The sequence below is a fragment of the Procambarus clarkii genome, chromosome 32, assembly GCF_040958095.1.
Source record: "Procambarus clarkii isolate CNS0578487 chromosome 32, FALCON_Pclarkii_2.0, whole genome shotgun sequence".
In the NCBI taxonomy this organism is placed as follows: Eukaryota; Metazoa; Arthropoda; class Malacostraca; order Decapoda; family Cambaridae; genus Procambarus; species Procambarus clarkii.
The window spans coordinates 38435295-38453904 of NC_091181.1; the positions used below are offsets into that span (position 1 = coordinate 38435295).

The 18610-nt window shown below is 46.4% G+C and overlaps 1 protein-coding gene across 1 annotated transcript in view; it reads right to left on the reverse strand.

The window, feature by feature from the left end:
* LOC123759472 (nucleolar protein dao-5-like) overlaps positions 1 to 14521 on the reverse strand; it is a 39058-nt gene extending 24537 nt beyond the window's left edge. Inside the window, exon 1 of the mRNA XM_069335259.1 lies at positions 14120 to 14521. The gene's annotated coding sequence lies outside the window, so the exon portion shown is untranslated. The remainder of the gene's footprint in view (positions 1 to 14119) is intronic.
* Between the last annotated feature and the right edge of the window lie 4089 nt (positions 14522 to 18610).

Genomic DNA, 18610 nt, shown 5'->3' on the forward strand with positions numbered 1-18610 from the left:
GTCAAGTCCGCATCAGGGTCACGTGTATGACCCTAGGGGCCGCTCCCCTCATGGCCGCCATGCTTTCCCTTCTTCAGATAATTATTTTCCCCGCCTGGAGCAGTAGCCTTGTAATCCGGCTTACCAGCGCCGACTCGAGAACACACCAACCAGGAACATCACCAGTAAAAGATGCAGTACAGTGACGTGTACGATTCTGACAAGTAATTATGTAATTGATTTACTGGGAAAGTTCCAGAGTGGAGCGGGTTGCTGGGAGCTCCATTAGCCTGTGGTCGTCTGACACCCTTCCCCGGGCACACTGCGCACTCCATAATTGTTTTTTAACGTGTTCTGTGCATTGTTCTCATCAGCTACAATTAAATTAGAGATGAGAAACAGCATGCCAGTAAGAGTCAAGAGCCCGGTACAGTCGGACTGTTCAGCTGTCGTCATTGCAGGATAGTTTATGAGTATCCTCTATCATCATGTTGATCAACAGCACAACTCTTTAGGAGTCCTGACGCAACTTCTCACAAGGATATGTACACTGGTGCGCTCTCCAGTGCTTGTGGCCGCACGCTAAACACTACACTGTACTCATTGGTACACAGGCTACCCAAACACAGACTCGCAGGTACAGTATTCACACTGCGGTACACCCAACTGACCCTGGGTACACACCATATATACACCCAATCGCCAATGAGTACATACTTGCCGGTACAGCATACACACAGGTACACTCAACAGCCCCTAGGTACACTTGCGAGTACCGGTAAATACACCAGACTTTCAAATGTTCATAGCTAATAATATATCAGGAGAAAAGGAGAATCTCAGCAAGCTTAACGTGTCATACGCCCTGTCCACCGCCGGGTTATCTGTCCTGACGGGGACCTTCACACCCCCCGGCGTGGGGTACCTGCAGCCTTGCATTCACTATATTAATTCTCGTGTTCTTGATGATATCCTCATAATGCACCCACAGTTTGCCAGAGTAGAATACCGATAACATGGCCTGATATGACTGACCACCCGGTGTGGTGGGGATCTTCTAGCATCACGTAGCTAGTTCTTGATTCCGATTTATTAAGATAAGCCACCACAAGAGGTGGCACGGGTATGAATAGCCCGTAGGTGGTAGATGTTTGGAGTGAATATAATCTTATATAATGCACATGTACCTAAATGTGTTAATAATAGAAAAGAAAACGGTCTGGATGGAGGAGGCGGGCTTCAGACATCCTCTGCTAGCTGTGTACTGTCACTTTACATGGACGGCTCCGTAAAGCAACGACCTCGCATCAGCAGGTCGGCGTTCGATCCCCGACGGTTCAAGGGGTTGGACAATGGTCCTTCCCTTTGTTCTCATATCCCAGAGAGCAAAACATTTCGAGTAATGTTAAATCAACGTCATCGACGTTGATTTAACGTTGAAAAAACGCCGTTTGCTCAGCATGTGCCCACTGGGATCCTGTCTTTTCCTGATTGGTATGTCTGATCATTAGGCTCTAATACCACTCTCTTCTTAACAAAGCAACAATACGCAATTGCTTTGTGAATGTGTTAGTTTGCGTAGAAACGGAAGAACGATACAAATTTGATCCCCGACGATTATTTGGAAGTTGACGAGGCTGCTTCCAAATTGCAGCGGTTAGTGCACGTTAAAACGAGGCCTTGTAAAGATCCCCGGGTCGTTGATCTCGTCCCTCACGCTGGCCTCTGGTTGGTAAGGCACTTCACCTCCTTGATGTTACTTCATGGGACATTGGTATTCTGATAAGACGCTCTAAAGTGTCACTTCACTTTCATTGTGAACCAATAATAACGATGCAATTGGTGAATCTTTACTCTCGTTACTTGATAGCGTCAATCCTATGTTACCTCAACGCTACTTGTGCAATCCTGCCCGCTAGGAGCTGGAACAGGAGCACGCAACACCGCGAACCTGGGATATTAGTCTGGTCGAGGCAGAATATTTGTTTTATGCGCTAGGCTCCACTAAGTCAAAAATGTAGCGCGTTCAGCAAGAGGACAGGCTGCGCCCCTCCGTCACTCTTCCTCTCTGCTGGAGGAAAATAAAGAGTTCCGACTTTGGCCCGAAATATTGCCTATATATTTCTGTGAAGTAATTATCAAAAGAGGGGGACCAACTCTGGAAGACTATGTAGCCTATGAAGACTTTGTATATTTTTTGTTTTTGTGTAAATAAATAAATAAGTAAATTATATATATTTATATATATTTTTTTTTTTATTTGAACTGATCATTTTCTCTCGACTGTGAATGGCACTGTCCTCCATTTTGTTTGGGTGTGAAAGTGTGAACAAAAGCACCAAAGTCGCCTGGCATCGCCTTACCTCTCCTGCCATCATAAAACTAAAAGATTAATTAAACACCATTCATTGTGACTAATGAAAATATTTGTAAATGTAATGAAAATATTTGTAAATGAAATCATAAAACTCTGCCAAGGATATTCAGTCCCCCCCCCCCGGGCAAATCTGCAGAAACCACGTTGATGACGTAAATCCAACGTTAATAATATTACGAAAATCAGACGTTAATAACGTTGATCCCGTTATTAACGTCCCATATTTGTGACGTTATCACAAATGACCAACTGAGCGTTGGTTCGGCGTTGAATAGTCATGGCTCTACGATAGTGTGCCACTGGGTGCATCAACGTTACTCTATCTCCACTAATCAATAGGTTTACTTAGTTTAACTGCCTTACTAGTGTCTAGAGCTATACTATACTACTTTATTGTGCATTTTGAAAACATGTGCAGTGTACACGTGAAGCTCATTTGACCTCGCGGGTAGGCATAAATTCTATTAGCGCAGCTGGGATAGCAGCGGGAAGGTGGGGGGGGGGGAGACGTGACTCATACACCCACCACCACCTCTCCCATCCCTGATAATCTCACTCCTATCCCCCTTCCCCCCTCGCTACTCCCGTCAACCACCCCTAAAACAACCTCCACCCCATAGGGACACCCCTATAGGGACACCCCTATAGGGACACCCCCCAGACACACAGCCCGCCACCAAGGCCCCGGCGCCTGCAGGTCTGCCTGCCCTACACAGTCTCGACTTTCGATTAATGTGTGGCCTTGAACTTCAAATTCCTGATGTGCTCCTGAAGTGTTCCCTGGAACCCGTCCTCTCGAGTTGTCACGTTACAAAAATTATTTACACAATTGCTCAAACTTAACCTAACCCAGGACTCACGCATAGACAATGCGAGTCCGTCAATTTTGCGAGCCGCTATGATTAATAGGTCAAAATGCGCCGCTGTACTATGCGAAAGGACAGGTTGGCTGTTGACTCGTAAAGACCTGGTGTGATGTCAGTATACTCTCAGGAAGACTGGATCTATGGAGCAGCATTGCCAGCAAGACGGACAACAAACCCACAAGAAGACGGAAACTCTCATACAGCCATACAGCAAAAAGCCTTTTCTCCCCTGTGACCGGGTCGCCAGACATTCATGGCTGTTAACGTCGACGTTAACACTTGGTCGACGACCCGGAAGTGAGTGCCAAGTGGTTACCCCATTTCCACCGCTGCAGTGACGGGACAGCAGCGCGTATACGGTGCGGACTGTGGACCAGATCAGTGGAAGACTAGTCAGGAGGACAGTGGATCTCGCCTTACATCTACCAGTTATCTGACCTTTCCCTCCGTAGTCACTTAGGAGGGAAGATGAACTTTAACTGGGCGACTTTACCTCCAAAGTTACTTTAGAGAATATATATATATATATATATATATATATATATATATATATATATATATATATATATATATATATATATATATATATATATATATAACTGAAAACTCACACCCCAGAAGTGACTCGAACCCATACTCCCAGAAGCAACGCATCTGGTATGTACAAGACGCCTTAATCCACTTGACCGTCTTGTACATACCAGATGCGTTGCTTCTGGGAGTATGGGTTCGAGTCACTTCTGGGGTGTGAGTTTTCAGTTGCATATGTCCTGGGGACCATTCAGGCTTGTTCGCATATATATATATATATATATATATATATATATATATATATATATATATATATAATGTGTGTGTGTGTGTGTGTGTGTGTGTGTGTGTGTGTGTGTGTGTGTGTGTGTGTGTGTGTGTGTGTGTGTGTGTGTGTGTGGAAGGTTGGAGACCAGATGATTGGGGCTAGCCTCAGCAAACATGTGTGTCATAGGCCAGTTGGAGTCTGCCCCAGTGCCACCCTTTGAGATATATCAGCATCTGTGGTAACCCCCCTACCCTAGTGAAGTCTGAAACTGTGGATGTGTTTTCCAAAGCCTGGCAACTGTTTTCTTGCCAGGCAAAGTCTGTTGGTGAGGAGGAGGAAGAGGAGGAGGAAGAGGACAATGTTGGGGGAGGGGGGGAAGATGGAGGGGAAGGAGGGGTAGGGTAGGGAGGACAGAAGATAACTCATTACAATTCACATCATAGTGCTGCTTATGTAATAATGCTACATTGTTGACGCAGTTATAATTGCACAATACACCGAGCACAACAGTGACTTAATAAATATTATAAAGCTGTAAAGCTGCAAGAGAACACGACACAACATAAAGGTTACAACATAACACTGGTTCCTTGCATGTGCACTTTGGTAGTATTTAAGTTGTAAAACTACATGTTATTCTGAGCGTAATGGTTAGATGAAGATTCCTGTAATAATCAGAATCTTGTAGGTCATATTACAGCGACCAAACTATCATTCACTTCTTTTAAAACACTCCATATCGCAGATAAATCATATAATATCTACAGAAGGATCATGTAGTTCCTTCAAAGCTCTCCATAATACAGCTAAGTCGTGTTCTTCAAAGAGTCCACTTAAAAACTTCTCAAAGAGTCCATTGAAGTCAGAATAGTTTTACTATGAGTGACTGGTCGGCTGGACACATGTGGGCCTAGCTGTCAGTGTGACGGTCCGTGGTAACTGTCAGTGTGACGGTCCCTGGTAGCTGTCAGCGTGGCGGTACGTGCTGAGATCACGTACAGGGCCGTGTCGGCTAAGTTGGTACTGGAGGAAACGACTCATCACGTATTAAGATCTACTGCTTCCTGGCCCACACGGAGGAAAGTGACAACCCTGATTTACCTGAGGACCACTTAACACTAGTGTCCTCGACGAGGACAGGAAGCCGGCGACTTGTCAAAGGTTCCCCCTCCCCATTTTTGTTAATGATCTTTTCCAGTTTGACTAAAATTTAACAGAGTTTTAGCATTTACGGCTTCGGCAGGTTGGAGATGTGGTATTATTAACAAATTACTATACGTAGCCTTGATGCATTCAGCATTCTAGATATTGTGGAGGCTGACGCAATGTTATGTATCCTGCGTGTCAGGGGTGAGGGAACACATGCTAGTGCCCGTATCATGTGTGATCTTCATATAAATGCTACACTTAAAGAATATAATTGTAAGCTATTGTGAAAACAAATGTATACCTGACGGTAAATACATCAAATCAGTTCATCATAACTTCTTGTGTACGCAGCAGGAAATTAAAAATTACAGTCGAATGTCATTTTTTAACTTGAATTAAGCACCCCGAGTTCTTGGTTGTTTGATCCTTACTGTCCGCACCCTGGCACTCGTGTCACTACTGCCTTACTGTCCGCACCCTGGCACTCATGTCACTACTGCCTTACTGTCCGCACCCTGGCACTCATGTCACTACTGCCTTACTGTCCGCACCCTGGCACTCATGTCACTGCCTTACTGTCCGCACCCTGGCACTCATGTCACTACTGCCTTACTGTCCGCACCCTGGCACTCATGTCACTGCCTTACTGTCCGCACCCTGGCACTCATGTCACTGCCTTACTGTCCGCACCCTGGCACTCATGTCACTGCCTTACTGTCCGCACCCTGGCACTCATGTCACTGCCTTACTGTCCGCACCCTGGCACTCATGTCACTGCCTTACTGTCCGCACCCAGGCACTCATGTCACTGCCTTACTGTCCGCACCCTGGCACTCATGTCACTGCCTTACTGTCCGCACCCTGGCACTCATGTCACTGCCTTACTGTCCGCACCCTGGCACTCATGTCACTGCCTTACTGTCCGCACCCAGGCACTCATATCACTGCCTTACAATAAATTCCCTGCGTGGAAGCAATCCTAAGACGGGCAACTCGAACTAAGCCAAGGGTGTGTTCATTGGTCCAGTAGGCCTACGTCGTCTACTGGTCGAGTAGGCCTACGTCGTCCACTGGTCCAGTAGGCCTACCTACGTTGCCCAATTGCTGATGCTTTTATTTAATCTTTCACCAAGAGCGCCACTTGGGGCCCCAGCCGTTAAAATTATACGGTTTGAGACGGGAGCACTTTCCTTGATAACTTTCCAGAATGTGAGTCGCACCACTTCCACCCTCGCCATATCTCATCCACCACAAATGGGACATGATCCAAACACATAAAATACTCAGGAAATGTTTATGTACAACAGCAGGATAGAGAAAGGACGTGCATGAAGGATCAACGGATTTGTTAAAGGACGGAATACAGTAAATTGTATAGGTAATTACTTAGCTAATGACACAACTAAGAACTCTGTATTTGTTGACATCAAAGGAGCCCTCGGTAAAGCACAAGGAATTGCGATCATAGATGAGCTTGCATGCATGGGTGTCAAAGGGAGACTCATGGGCCCAGTGGCCCAGTTTGGGAAGAGTGATAATTTCCTGTCACGTTCCACACAGGCCTATAGCATCGCCGACTTCCTAGCCATGGACAGCACCACTGTGCACCTAGCCGTGGACAGCACCACCGTGCACCTAGCCGTGGACAGCACCACCGTGCACCTAGCCGTGGACAGCACCACCGTGCACCTAGACGTGGACAGCACCACCGTGCACCTAGCCGTGGACAGCACCACCGTGCACCTAGCCGTGGACAGCACCACCGTGCACCTAGCCGTGGACAGCACCACCGTGCACCTAGCCGTGGGCAGCACCACCGTGCACCTAGACGTGGACAGCACCACCGTGCACCTAGCCGTGGACAGCACCACCGTACACCTAGCCTAGGATATGATCCCCTTCAGTTCTGCACAAATTGGTAGCCTACAGACAATTTCCCAATATTAAGGAGATGTTTACGCCACTTTCCTACGAGTAAATAGTCCCAGTGTTCATAAATGTGAATCTCATTTTGGAATGCAACATTTAACATTTTATCTTTAGCCTATAAAGGCGACCACTCCTCATCCAGTTGATTTATTTAGGCAAAAACATTTCCTCTGATTAGACGCCCAGCCATTAGCCTAATCACCAGGTACAATCATCTCCATTTATTCACTTGCTTACTACCAGCAATTATATGTTTATATTTGAACATTTTGTTAACATTTTTGAATTAGAATTTAAAGATAATTATAGAGAGCAAGTCATTAATGGTACTGTTATTCCTCTATTATAACAAGTGACGAGCATGACACCACAAGTGTGACGTCACTGGTAAGAGGGTAGGCAAGCTGTCATCCGACGATGGGTTCCATGGGCGTGAGGGCGGCTATCAGGTGAGGTTGATGACAGTGGGAGCTGTTATCAGCTTGGGCACACACACACTTGACTGGCACACGGGGCCCCGCCTCTGATGACACACACGTGTATAGTTTGACGTGCACACCTGCTCACAAACGTTATTATCTCAAGTGACGTGGTAGAAGACTTACACACACACACACACACACACACACACACACACACACACACACACACACACACACACACACAGTCCTATTTAAAGTGTGCGAGTATAAACCATCAACAACTAGGCCAGTTGTGACCACAGCTGATAAAAGTAGTATCCACGGGCCGTCATATCTCGACATTTGCACAAAGTAGTGTACTGAGTCACCTACAACATGTGCAGTATGATGTGATCCTAAAACGTAAACAATCCGAATACAAATCATAGGTGGGGCACCCGGCGGGGCCCGGGGTCGACTTACGGCCCCCCACCTCCCAACTTGGGTACCAGGACCGTGCTTGCTCCAGTACTTTTCCTCTTCACATCAGAAATAGACAAAAACACAAACTATTGTATCACAATTTGTTGATGTCACTAGGATTTTCATGGGAGTAGACAATATAGAGGACACAGCAAACCTCCAATCTGACGTTAATCAAGTCTTTCAATGGGCCACAGATTATAATATGAAGTAATAAAAACGGAAACCGTATATAAAACGCAGTCAAATCATACTACAGAACGAAAAATCTATGCAAAGGATCTAGGAATGTATGAAGAGTAACTGGCCGACCTCTAACAGTATTTGGCCGACCTCTAACAGTATTCAAGAGATTGGCTCTTGAACACTTTTCAAGAGCCAGGAGTTGAAACATCAAAGGATACCTGCCCAAACGGTTGTGACAACAAGCCAGGGTTGACAGTGGGGGTGTGACAACAAGCCAGGGATGACAGTGGGGGTGTGACAACAAGCCAGGGTTGACAGTGGGGGTGTGACAACAAGCCAGGGATGACAGTGGGGTGTGACAACAAGCCAGGGTTGACAGTGGGGGTGTGACAAGAAGCCAGGGTTGACAGTGGGGGTGTGACAACAAGCCAGGGATGACAGTGGGGGTGTGACAACAAGCCAGGATTGACAGTGGGGGTGTGACAACAAGCCAGGGACGACAGTGGGGTGTGACAACAAGCCGGGGATGACAGTGGGGGTGTGACAACAAGCCAGGGATGACAGTGGGGGTGTGACAACAAGCCAGGGTTGACAGTGGGGGTGTGACAACAAGCCAGGGTTGACAGTGGGGGTGTGACAACAAGCCAGGGATGACAGTGGGGTGTGACAACAAGCCAGGGATGACAGTGGGGGTGTGACAAGCCAGGGTTGACAGTGGGGGTGTGACAACAAGCCAGGGTTGACAGTGGGGGTGTGACAACAAGCCAGGGATGACAGTGGGGTGTGACAACAAGCCGGGGATGACAGTGGGGTGTGACAACAAGCCAGGGATGACAGTGGGGTGTGACAACAAGCCGGGGATGACAGTGGGGTGTGACAACAAGCCAGGGATGACAGTGGGGTGTGACAACAAGCCGGGGATGACAGTGGGGTGTGACAACAAGCCAGGGATGACAGTGGGGTGTGACAACAAGCCAGGGATGACAGTGGGGTGTGACAACAAGCCGGGGATGACAGTGGGGTGTGACAACAAGCCAGGGATGACAGTGGGGTGTGACAACAAGCCAGGGATGACAGTGGGGTGTGACAACAAGCCGGGGATGACAGTGGGGTGTGACAACAAGCCGGGGATGACAGTGGGGTGTGACACCTGAGCACGGCAGTATTCCTCTCCCACTGGGATGATTATTTTTGTCTTTACATTCCTCACTGTTTATTTTACCAGCAAGACGCGCGAGGTGGCAGCGGGTACTCACCTCTTTGTACCTGAGGAATCTGGTATCAGCTCTTGGACCCCGCCTTTCTAGCAGCGAGTTGTCCAGACTAATACAGTGTTAAACTATTTGCTGTGTTGGCTTCAGCTATATAGCGGGGATGTCACTGTCAAGGTAAAGAACGGAGCGAAATCAATAATAATAGAAACTGAGGAACATTCTTGTTGTAGCAGATCAATCGATGGGAAACGTCGCCTGGCTGGTTCCGCAACGCCATGGATGGGTGTGGCTCTTGCTGGCTGCCTCCAAGGGTCAGGGGGACCTCACCCCCTGGCTGTGTCCAGGGGTCAGGGGACCTCACCCCCTGGCTGTGTCCAAGGGTCGGGGGACCTCACCCCTGGCTGCCTCCAAGGGTCGGGGGACCTCACCCCTGGCTGTGTCCAAGGGTCGGGGGACCTCACCCCTGGCTGCCTCCAAGGGTCGGGGGACCTCACCCCCCCCCCCCTGGCTGCCTCCAAGGGTCGGGGGACCTCACCCCCCCCCCCCCTGGCTGCCTCCAAGGGTCGGGGGACAGCTTCGTTATCACTCCTCCGGGCTACCTCCAAGAATAAATGAATCATACCTGAAAAGTTTGAATTTGCCAGTTTCTTTGTCAAAATGTGTATTCAACAAGTTGACGGTGATACACTCCTAAAATCCGTTCTCTATTTTCATTTGATGGTTCATCAATTCCGTGTTTTATGCTGTTCATTTGAGTATTTATATAATGATGTCATAAAGTATTATGGTGAACGTTTTCTTCATAAAGGCCAGAGGACGAGCAAGACGAGTCGTGTTTCAAGCCATACTACTGAGAGATTAATGACGTCAATAGCCTCACAGCTTAGGCTACGTCATCTTCAGAGGCGAGGACTGAAGACGGCCATTTTTGTTTATCCAAATTTCAAAATTTCCGCACTTATTGCCAAGAGTGGCATCGCTAGCACCAAGGGCACTCGTACGGTGGGCGAAGGTGTCCTTCACTACCGCTAAGGGACAGCTCCTGACGGTAGTGAACTCGATACCCAGGCAGGACGAGACGTTTGGGCATGTTTCCTTACACCTGATGCATCTGCTGTCCAAGCAGTAAATAGGTACCCGGGAGTTAGGCAGTAATGTGCATCGTATCCCGGAGGTCAGTCGTTGACCTAAGGCGATCTCAACAAGCATAACAGGCGTCCTGTCCACGATAATGGGAAAGACTAGGTGGAGTTGGTGAGTCTGTCATTAGGCCTAGTGCCAGAGAGCGTCACAGCACCGGGTCCTCTAGCTGGTGGCACAGGCGCCGGGGACCACAGCGTGCGCCACCGGCAGTCACAATTGAATTTTTTTTCGTTTCCCCCGAGGGGCGAGTTTATTGGGCAGCGCCACTCATCCTGTGAGTGGACACACCGCCATAGCAGCATGTACAAGTCACCTAACTTGGGGAGTTCTATCGGACGCCTCGTGACCAAGGAAGAGACGCGAGGAATTTGGAAGACGGGACGTGAAGGATGAAGGGAAGGACGAGGGGAACTGAAGGAGGGAAAGAAGGGGACAAGGACAGAGGGGGAGGGTCTGGGTAGCACAGTCGGGTTCGTTCTTACTCACAATCGAAAATTCCGGGTTCGAATCGCGGACGAATCATAAATGATTGGACGCGTTTCCTGTCACCTCATGCTCCTGTCCACCTAGCAGTAAATAGGTACCGAGGAGTTAGTCAGCATGGTGTGGGGTTACATCCTGGGCGGAGTCAGTAATTCGACCCTGAGCGGGAGGAACCTAGGTATAAGCCTAACATGTACTTTATGTATAACCTGGCTTCCTGTCCCCCCCGACACAATGAATTATTTATATATAAGAGGAGCTAGAAACAAAAAGCAATAAGCAGCTGGCATGATAACCAAATGCCAAGAACAGGATGACGAGTTATCGAGTAAGGAAATGCGATAAGTGGAAGATTTTTTTTCAAACGTTACCAGTTGGGGCTGACTAATTCATTTTTTTTATTTTGCCCCGAGGGGCGAGGGGCTAGACCATGGTTTTGACTCATGATTCATTCTTCTGGTATAATGTCGGGTAATGGTATGTCTTCTGGTGGTTTACCATCTTACAATATGCAAGATGTATTCAGTAGAAATAATAAGACATATCGGAGATGTATTATTTACTGTACGTAAAGTCAGGGCTTCAGGAGGGTGGACGAGGAGTCACTGGTCTCTCGCTGATGGATGACGCCTAACAGTGGCAACCTGCGGGGCGCCATCCTAATGATCGTCCTACACTGGGCTAGAGGTCGCTTGCAAGCAGCCAGAGGTCGCCCAAAATGGGACAGGGGTCGCCTACACGGAGCTAGGGGGCGTCTAAATGGAGCTAAGGGCGTCTACAAGGGGCTAAGGGCGCCTACAAGGGACTAAGGGCGCCTACAAGGGACTAAGGGCGCCTACAAGGGGCTAAGGGCGCCTACAAGGGGCTAAGAGCGCCTACAAGGGGCTAAGGGCGCCTATAAGGGGCTAAGGGCAACCTACAAGGGGCTAAGGGCGCCTACAAGGGGCTATAAGGGCACCTACATGGAGCTTGGGGATGCATACAGTAAAGCCACCCAATCCAGCCTAATTTATTTTAACTTAACCTAACCAAAATAAAATACAAAATGTTGTTTTATATATAGATATATGCACAAGGTATGTGACGTCACTATGACGTCGTCATTTTCTCCCGGCGCAGGTGGTGGTACTCCAGCAGGAGGGAGGCGGCGGCGGCGGTGGGTCGTGTGGCTGTAACACACACGTGTCTGGGGTTTAATGGGCGGCGGTGGCGGCCCTCTTCCACCCTCACTCTACCACAGATTTTGATTTAGGATTGGACTTAAAGCCTATCAACCGCAGAAGGGTTATTAAGGTCACCATAATACCTTACTGAGCACCTTAGTCATGAACATAGTCCAGGGGCTACAGTATACACTCTACATGCACCAGGATCTCTTGTACAACTCTTGTAGCTCTTGTATAATGTTGTGGGGGCTGCCTCCAGACATCACTGCAGTCTTCAATAATTATGTTTTATATGTTGTTGTTATAGATTCAGCTACTCGGAACGAGTTCCAAGTACCACGGGCTATGGTGAGCCCGTAACTTACAGGGCACAGGAGCGGGGCAAGTAGCACGGGCTATGGTGAGCCTGTATGTTTTATAATGGTCAAGATTGATTGATAAAGATTAAACCACCCAAGAGCGGGACACGGGCATAAAATGGTCAAGATTCAAATCAGTATTTTGTATTATTTATTTAATGTGTCATGGCAGTCTGGCAACAAATCCCATTAACTAGTTACGAGGAATCATAACATCACTCAAATGTCAATTCTAAGAATACGACTTAGGGGTTCCCCAAGAGTTGTCGAGTGTGGATACCCTCGAGTCATGCTGGCACCGGCCGCTTCCTCTCATTTCACCCTCACAACACACACGTTCCTGAGTCTTTCCGAGTCAACAGCAGCAATTATATGATGGGAATCAACTTTTGTGACGACTCGGCGAATCGTATAAGTGGCATCAGACGTGGTCTTTGACAATGTCTGTCCGGAAGTTAGGGCGCGATACTTGGGTCATACGGGCCGCGTTAATAAAGGTCACGAGAGAGAGAGTCGTCCCTCACTCAATGTCGTCCGTGGCTTTAAATATAATAACCTATTATATACACCCTCCGTTCACTTACCTAACACTTTGAACCATCTGAACCATATCTCGAATGCAAAGCAATATATATATATATACTCGAAGATTATTATTGATGCTAAATATCAGTAGCAATGTGTTATTCTAAAGGACACCCTTGAAAAGTCTTAGGAAACTTACACGAACAAAAGGAAGGTGATTGTGAAGCCTGTTTGACAGGAGGTCTGGGTACTGTTATTATTAGTCTCTCACCAGCACCAGGCATGGTAGGGTGGTCAGGGTGAGATACAGGATTACCCTCAGATAATAATAAATAATACACATATTATCTATATTAAAAATATAATTTAAAATAGGATTTTAGGCCTTTCCAGCTGAAGGTTCAGTAATTGTGCACTCTGCCAAGAGATCTTTCATGAACACTATGGCACAGCACGGGGCTCCCTGTGCTCAGTGTGCCTATACGTTAAGATGAAGATTAAGCTACCCAAGAGGTGGCACGGGCACCAGTAAGGTTAAGAGGGTACTGACGGCCGGATATATTGGAGATACGAGAGATAAAACCATAGCTCACGGCCACCACTAACATTACTTGCATCCTGTTAAAGCAAAGCACAATTGTAGCCGCTAACGTTACTTGAAACATGATAAGCAACAGTAGCCATTAGCGTTACTTGGCCTGTTGAAGCAACAGTGAACAGATCAGAGGCCGGTAATGCCAGCGAGCTTTACTTAACAATGCGATTAACTTTTACTCACTTCCATTCTGAGATTTACCAGCAAGTATACTTTAGTTCTGAATTACCATAGTCAACGGTGGAGGTAAACTCAAAGTATATACACCGAGATGGGTACACCCATCAGTGTATACATTTGTTGGCATAATAAATTAATATATATATATATATATATATATAATATATATATGTATTATATATATAATACATATATATAATATATATATATATATATATATAATATATATATATCCCTACATAATTCACACAAAAAAACATTTAGACAAGATACAGGGGTACTCACCGAGTGACACAACTGTAATAAGCGATATCAATTAATCCAAGTACCAGGTTATATTGTATCCAGCAAAATCATGTGAACTTTTTCTTCAAGACTGCTAAGGAGAGCAGTTGGTTCAAGTCGCGACCAGCGGAGCAGCACCGGCACACGACCACCTCAGACCACTGACACACACACACTGAATCTGATCGAGCCTACCGTGCTGAACCTCAGAAAACGAGATTCTCACCTCTGGTGTAACTCTTCCCACTATCATTCGTGTTCAATTTAACTTTGTTTCGCCAGCCGCCGGGAACATGCAGGTGACGCAGATGATGAGGGAAACTCACTTAATCCTTTTCCTGACGAGTGTGATTAATGGCAACTTGATTGTGTGTGTGTGTTGCTGTGCGGAGGAATGATGTGGTTTAGTGCCGGGGGGGAGAGAGAGAGGGTGTTCGCCAAGGCATGGTAGAGCATTGGCGATGAGTCAAATCAGTATTCAGGATGAGTGTGAGTGATGCAAGCGGAGGGGCGAGGAGTGTCCCCGGGAGGGTGACTACCACACTCCTCGGTATAGGGTGACGCTCCTCACCTGATTAGTTTCTTTAATCCCCCGGTGGAGTTCCTGCTACTTGGCCCCATGCCCCGGTGGAGTTCCTGCTACTTGGCCCCATGCCCTGGTGGAGTTCCTGCTACTTGGCCCCATGCCCCGGTGGAGTTCCTGCTACTTGGCCCCATGCCCCGGTGGAGTTCCTGCTACTTGGCCCCATGCCCCGGTGGAGTTCCTGCTACTTGGCCCCATGCCCCGGTGGAGTTCCTGCTACTTGGCCCCATGCCCCGGTGGAGTTCCTGCTACTTGGCCCCATGCCCCGGTGGAGTTCCTGCTACTTGGCCCCATGCCCCGGTGGAGTTCCTGCTACTTGGCCCCATGCCCCAGTGGAGTTCCTGCTACTTGGCCCCATGCCCCGGTGGAGTTCCTGCTACTTGGCCCCATGCCCCGGTGGAGTTCCTGCTACCTGACTCATGCCCCGACTTGGTTTCTGCTACAATGAAATAGCTAATTACGTCACAATAGTACAAACTCACCAAGTACCTTACTACCTAGAAGTACAACTATCCACATAATTTCTCACTGTCATCATCTTACCCTGATGCTAATACAGTAATTATGTAAACTTTAATTTCTCACCCTACTCTCTTAATGTGTAATAGTTCTTATAAGGTCAAAATATCCCCGATAATATCAGGCCAGGCACAGGCGCGGCATTTAAGCCAGTCGATATACCTGAATAAAATTAAATTTTATAAACCCTGAGATGTAAAGTAAATGGGTTACTCTTAACCCTGAGATAAAAATAAATGGGTTACTGAAACCACACTACAAGACTTACACACCGCGTGTGTAAGTGGGACGCGAACAAGGGGACACAGGTGGAAGCTGAGTACCCAAATGAGCCACAGAGACGTTAGAAAGAACTTTTTCAGTGTCAGAGTAGTTAGCAAATGGAATGCATTAGGAAGTGATGTGGTGGAGGCTGACTCCATTCACAGTTTCAAATGTAGATATGATAGAGCCCAATAGGCTCAGGAATCTGTACACCAGTTGATTGACGGTTGAGAGGCGGGACCAAAGAGCCAGAGCTCAACCCCCGCAAGCACAATTAGGTGAGTACACCAGAAACAACAATAATAATATACTGGTGAAACAAAAACAAAACTGGGTTAGCCAAAATTCTGAGCCAGACATTACCTTTCCAGCCAGCAGGAAAGAAGGGTGTTAGGCTGTTGTTGAGAGCCTTAGCTAAGTGTATCTTCCTCCCGACACTTTCATGTCACACCTACACAGTCCTGGAGGTTGCCACTTTGCTACTCTTCATAGTATTTTATTAAATTAAAATGTTAAACATCCTTCATTGATAATATCATTAATAATACTTAGGGAAGCCTCATACTTGGTTTCACAAAATGAGACTATTAGAATTTTGAATTTCCTTTATTTTTGCGTTCTTGTCTTAACTAGGGCTGGACCAGATGGGATGGGACCCTCTCGGGAGTCTCTACCTTTGACCCGCAGTTGGGATTACAAAGGATTAATCCGATAATTGGCGCCGTCACGGTCAGGTGACTTACCTTTTCCCGGAAAACGTTTCTAAAGTCCTCAGTCATGATCTCTCATGATACAAATCGAACCCGAGATTCCCCGAATATGAGTCGAGATATAAGCCAACTGTAAATACGTAGGCTATAAATAGGCATCGAAATTTATGTATATAAATAAATAAATAAATGTTTATTTAGGTAAGGTACATACATACAAGAGATTTTACAAAGTTTGTTGGATTAATAGATAGAGCTAGTACATACAATGCCTAAAGCCACTATTACGCAAAGCGTTTCGGGCAGTACGGGGTAAGTACAGTACAGTAAGTATATATTTACGGGTTATTCATGCCCGTGCCACCTCTTGGGTGGCTTTAAATTTTCAGCCACCTTGGGTGGCTTTGAATTTTTTCAGTGAAGAAAAACTTTGAATTTTCTGGTTGAAAATAGTATATAGTGAGGACATTCCTGCAGCGGATTTCATGGGGTGTCACTCGTCGTCAGCGACAATATGTACAGTATTATGATAGGCGCCAAGCGCTCGCGCGAGACACTGAGCTGTCTGCTCACCTCCCTTGTTTTATTTAGCCTTGGTTGGTTATGATCCCTAGTTCGCGCAGCCTAGATGACATGGAGCATTGTTGTCTCGCTCTCTCTCTCTCTCTGAGGCTGTGTGTGTGTGTGTCTGGTGCTCTCTCTGGCTATCCCTGTCTGCTTCCCTGCCTGTCTGATTGCATGCCTGTCTGTCTGCTTGTCTATCCGCCTTTCTGCTTGCTTTCCTACCTGCCTGCCTGTCTGCTTCAATGCCTGCATGCTTCCCAGAGTAGCTTAGAACAGGTGTCTGGGATCGATTCACCAGAACACAGGTTCAAGTCACTCCATTGCCTCAAAATTATTTTTATTGATATATCACGCCATTGTGATAACATACCGTAGACCAGTGTGGTCCAGTCGACTGTAAAACCCTGGTTGGGCTCCGGTTTGGGGCCTCCAGAACCTCCCAATCATCAGAGAGAGAGAGAGAGACAGACAGACAGATATTTGAAGTGGCATTGTAATTGCCAGAATTAGGCAGGAATATCGATATCTGGCTGCAGGTAATGAATTCCAATGGTGAATATTCCATTTGTGAACATTTGCTGGGACATACTCTCCAACACTATATCTGCGATTGTCTTTTTTTGCAGGGATAATCCTGCGCGGGCCCTAAGCCTCTGGCTGGCCCACTAAGTGTTGCTTGTTTCTGTTTTACTTGGGCGGAGTATGAGTATTTATTACTCGTATGGTCGCTTCAGTAAGATTTCGTCCCATGTGTTTAACAACTTCTGCTCTGTTGAATCTCAGTTGAAATCTTAATGGGTTTGTAACTGCACTGTGTTAGATAATGTTCCAGTGGTCTGTTGGGCATTTCTCCACAGTGCTGACATTTCCTCTCATCTTCCGGAATCGGTAAACCTATTTCCCATGCACTTGGGTATCCAAGCCTGATGCGATGCGATATAAATTGCCTTGTAATTATCTAAGTGTAGTTACAGGATGAGAGCTACGCTCTTGGTGTCCCGTCATCCCAGCACCCTTTGTTATATAACTTGTACTCACTTAGTTGTGTTTGCGGGGGTTGAGGTTCGGCTCTTTGGTCATGCCTCTCAATAATGACTAATAGACTAATAACAATGAATGTTATCTATGGATAAGGTCAGAATCATATGAGGTACTTTGAGCTCCTCAACTGCTTACCTGGAGCATACTTTGAGCTCCTCAACTGCTTACCTGGAGCATACCTTGAGTGGGTTTCGGAAGTTTCTACTCTCAAGAATATTGGAAGATATTTTTGTGCTCTACCCAGATTTTGTTAGTGCAGGCTAATAGACCAGCATCGCATTTCATGTTCTCTCCTGATTCCATGTACAGTATGACTAACCATCCTGTATTAGATGAATTTGTAGCTAGTTTTTTATCTACACTCTGTACTCCTTTATATATAATAGGGTAGCAGCACATTGCTGTGTATACCTAAGTTTGTCAATAAAACAACGATAAAAACATTTAATTATTTGATAAACGAGACAATAACTTTTATAAATAGAGGATTTCTACATAACTTACAATGGCTCATCTTTATTTTATGCAAGATATACATGGGTAGCATTAATTTTACACACTGAGACTAGTTTGATAATTTGATGTGTGACTGGCAGACTTGGGTGGCAGCGACCACACCAAGTTCCACACCAATTAGTATTAAGTTTTAGTCATTAATGTTTTTCCTGCCCGAAACGCTTTGCGTAATAGTGGCTTTAGGCATTGTATGTACTAGCTCCATCTATAAATTGATCAAATTATGTAAAATCTCTTGTATGTATGTACCTTACCTGAATAAACATTTTATTTTATTTTATTTTAAGTGTTGTC